Raw genomic sequence first — 4,763 nt, forward strand, 5'->3', positions numbered from 1 at the left:
AAAATTATTCTTATTTAAAGGTATGTACTTAGAACTGAGACCTTGTTGAACCTGTAAACTGAGGCTTGTTGAATCCTCAAACAGATTGCTCAATTCTCTGTCCACGTCCTTATTCCTCGATTTCTATTAAATGGTGTGGAGACAATCCGTTCCAAAATTTCATTGGATCACTTATAATTTCTTATTAGAAAAAAGGTTTCTCAGTAATGGAAGAAAGCTCGTTTTACGTAGATTACAATCCACACTTAACTTTTTAGTTCTCTCTCCCTCTCACCCATACCTGGGAAAAAAGAAATTAAAAAACATTTTCATGATTGATATGAGAATATTTATTTATAAATGGAATTCCGAGAATTTTGAAAAATTCACAAAGAGGAGACTCAATGAAAGCATTATCATTTGACGTACTTATATTATTACAATCATTATTACTAGAAAGACGCTTATTTCAAAGTTAAAGGTTTGTACACAATTCATGGGGATTCTGTGAACCACAAAAAGTTATTATTTTACGAGTTGCGACATTGTTAAAAAATTAATGATTAGTTGATATTCATAAAGAATGATTTACAGGATCTGGGGAATACCGGAAGGAAACAGAATTGTCAAAGATCTAAGGATACAGGAAGATCTAGATAGGAGGCGTTCCCCTACGTCATCAATGACGTATATATACGCATCAAATCAGCTGGTTGTTAATGGATGACGTAGTAGGAGTTCGCTAGTTTATCTTTGCGTTGGTGCTATCGAAAGACAGATATGGTGACAGCGGCATCGGAATTTATTTTGTATTCCTATTTACTATAAAATCTTTAGTGATTCAATTTTTCACCTTTCATTTGAAACAAGAAATTGAAATATTCTACCTAATCTTGTATGCATTATCTTACCGTATATGAAGAAGAACATCAGTTTTGTAAACCACTAAGCTAAGTTTGATAGAAGAAGAATAAGGATAAGATTATAGTGAAAGATTCTTCTGTTTAGAAAAGACATATAACATAATATGTTCCCTTATATACATTTCAGCGCGGAAAAGGCAAATGAAACCAAAATTTTAAGAAAGCTTAATATAAATATATTAATGCTTTGATAGTTGTTACAATTATTTGCTTGAAAAAAATATATTTTTATTAAATCTAGGGGAACATGAACGATATTGTCCGATGGGTAGGTTATGATACTGTTAATTGACCGTCGGGTTAAATCGTTAACAGTTTTATGGTGAATGAAATATGGTCCGGGTGCGGTCAAAAAAACTCAAATAGTAAATGGGTATACTATTTTTATTGAGCCAACGTTTCGCCCCACGTTGCAGGGCTTCGTCAGGGCTGTTTTGACGGAAGTCAAAGTCAGAATGAGTTTTAGTACTAGAAAGAAGTTAACAGTTTTAATACTAGAGCCGGGCTGAAATCAGGCAGTTATTTCACCCCAATTTTCGATTACTTTAATGAAAGCTGTGTATAATTACTAGTCGAAATAAGCCTGCCAAGTATAAGTAGGATGAATACAAAATGGCGACTGTATAACAACGTTAACAAAAATAATTTTTTCATTCCGGACTTTATATTTTTAAAACTACCAACAACAGTAGAAATCCCAAGAGGACGTCATTCAAAGTAGAGTAAATTTGCTAAAATATGAGCCATAATTGAGCTATTTAGGTTCAATAGTTCCCGATAGATAGCTTTTTATACAACAATTATGAAAAAAGGTACTGAACAATCTATATCTCAAAAACCATTTGACATACAATGTTTTTTTAGCACTCAAATTAAAGCTAGTTTAATGAACTATAAAGTAGTTTATGACATTTATCTTCGTTGGAGTTATAGTTTTCATAATATTCAACAAAATTAATTCACAAAATCTTAATTTACAGTTTTTCGGACCATCTTTTTTGGATTTATGAAAAAATATATTTCATGAATCATTCGAAATACAGATGCCTACCAGCACTTAGAATAAAGGTAATTTAATTTACTATGAAGTAGTCTGTGGCACGTATCTTCGTAGGAGTAGTAGTGTTTATATTGCCATATGAAATGTTCTGACAACTATAAATCAATTAATTTTAGCAAACATCGTGAAAACTACTATTGCTGCGAATAGTATAATTATATACTAATTTATAATACGTTAAACTAGCTTTAATTTGAGTGATGGCAGACATCTGTATGTCATATAGTTCCTGAGATATAGATTTCTCAAAATAAATTAACTAACTACTGATTTTTTAGTGCATTTTTGATGAAATGTTACTTTTTAAAAAGCTATATCTCGGAAACTATTGAACGTAAATAGCTCTGTTAGGACTAAACAGCATATTTTAGCAAATTTATTCTACTTCAAATAATGCTCTCTTAGGTTTTCAAGTGTTATTGGTAGTTTTGATAATATAGAGCTCCGAATAAAATATTCATTTTTTTTTACGCTTAACATCCATCATTCCCTCCCCCCCCTACCTTATACTTGGCAGCACGGGCGTAGGCAGAGGTGAGCAGGGGGGGGGGGGAGAAATGATCAAACACAACAAAGCCGCGCGACTATATATATGTACTGGTATAATAAGTATAAAGGATTTAAGTCCATCTTCCTGATTTTTCAGGAGACGAAAAATAAAGTTCAAAAAATTCTGTGTCGAAACTTATCCGTTCATACAGTTTTAACCAGGGTATAATCATAACATACAACTAAAATTTTGTATAGGAATCGATAAAAATTTTCTTTCCAAGCCTCACTATATACTTAACTCATCATGGACATTTTTTGGAATTAATCCCTTATACTTATCAGTATAGATATTTTCCCGACATACCAAGTACGGCTTGTCGGCTATCTATATCTCCACGAATACAAGGTATAGAGATAAGTAATTTTACACAGACACGCCCTTAGGCGATTCGAGAATGTTTCTCAATCCTTATCGTAATCAGACTGTAGTGAGCCGAGGTACAAAACTTTAAAACTAATAGCTAAAGTTGCCAAGGATACGACCCTTATTTATGAATGAACCATTGATAAAGAAATATCGTAGCCATGGCGATTTTAGCTATTAGTTTCAGCTGTAGCTAATTTTTGTCCATCTCTGGAGGAGATGAATGGATTTCGCATTTATCAATTTACATTTAAAATTATACTTTTATTTGGATCTTTCTCCATTTTTTTTTTTTTTTTTTTATCAAACCAGTCTGGTAACTGAGAAGGTACTTTGATATCGACATAAAACTGTAAAATAGAAAATTGAGATATGCTACCTTAAAATTAATAATGGTTTTATAATTGCTGATGAAAAATTGTATCTAATACTGTTAATTAATAAATTGTCCTTGATAAAGACCAAGCTGGCCGAAATGTTGGAAACGTAAAAAAAAAAAAAGATAAAGAGTGTTGTGGCTAAATGGATCTTGTTAATTATAATTGATAAATATATTTCATATTAATTATTTTTATATATATTGATATATAAGAAGATGGTCAGGGTTGCGGTCAAAAGAGAAACAAAAATAGTTTTCAACTATTTATTTCCCGACGTTTCGCCCCACTTTGCAGGGCTTCATCAGGGCTAAAAAGATAAAAAAAGCTGAGAATATTACAACAATAAGATACAATAAGACAATTTAAGCTAGGATTAATATTATGTAAAAATTACATATAAATAAAAGGAAGGAAGATGTAAAATAGTATCAATATAAAATAAAATTGAATAAACAATTATAAGAATAAAAAATAAGTAACAATGGTAAGAGTAAAATTTTTTTAAAAAATAAGTAAAATATACAGTTAAAAAAGTGCAAGAGACGAACAAAAAAAATAGAGATTAAATAAACGTCTTGAAAGAATAATATAATTATAATAGAATAATTATTTTTTGTATTCTACCAATTTAGGAATTATTAAATTTTCCTTTTTTCTTTAGTTTAGAATTTTGTTGCCTATTTTTTTTTTTAAGAATGCGACAACAGCGTACAGATCACTAACCCGTTCTAGTCAAACTTGAATTATTTCCTCCCATAAAATAATATTGGAAGTTCCCAAGGGGTCCTTGTGACGCACAGTGGTGGGAAACTGACATTTTTGTCAAATTCTCTAAATTATTTAATTCTTCTGTAATTATCATGAATTGACCTATTATTTGGAGAATTCAATGGAATGCATTATTTTTTTAAATCATTTTTTCTTATCAATGAAATGTCATTCTGATTTAGAGTAGATAATTTGATTATTGTTCTCACATTATTTTGGTTACACCTTACGTCAATGAAACTTACACAAATGTTGCTTCAGTATGTAAACTTTATGGGAAAATTGTCTCATCTCAAAGGTCAATAAAGCTCATTATTTCTAGTCTGTCGAAAATGTGCAAAAACTGATTGGAAGTGACTGAAGGAATTTAGAAAAAAATATTTCGAGAAACAAACCTACGATAATATTTCATTAACCTAAATAATACATTAACCTGTTGATATTTCATAAACCTACGATTAGATTTCCTCAAGTACAATTTGTACTCTAACTTTCTTTGACATTGAGTTGGCCGAAATATTTTTTGTTGGATAGTTTAAAACAAAATAACTACAACCAGTAAAAACCAACTTCAATTCCGAAATAACATTTCTAAGATTAGGTCTATGGCTCACAATTATTGTTTGATGGGAGAACCAATTACGGTGAATTTGTTTACTGGCATTGGAGTGTAAGAAACCACACTCATCAACATGATTAGGCACATTTCATTTTGGAGGGTTTTTCACACTTTCCAC

Source organism: Halyomorpha halys, unplaced genomic scaffold (genome assembly GCF_000696795.3).
Source record: "Halyomorpha halys isolate HHAL.00 unplaced genomic scaffold, Hhal_1.1 Scaffold1064.1, whole genome shotgun sequence".
NCBI classification, from domain to species: domain Eukaryota; kingdom Metazoa; phylum Arthropoda; class Insecta; order Hemiptera; family Pentatomidae; genus Halyomorpha; species Halyomorpha halys.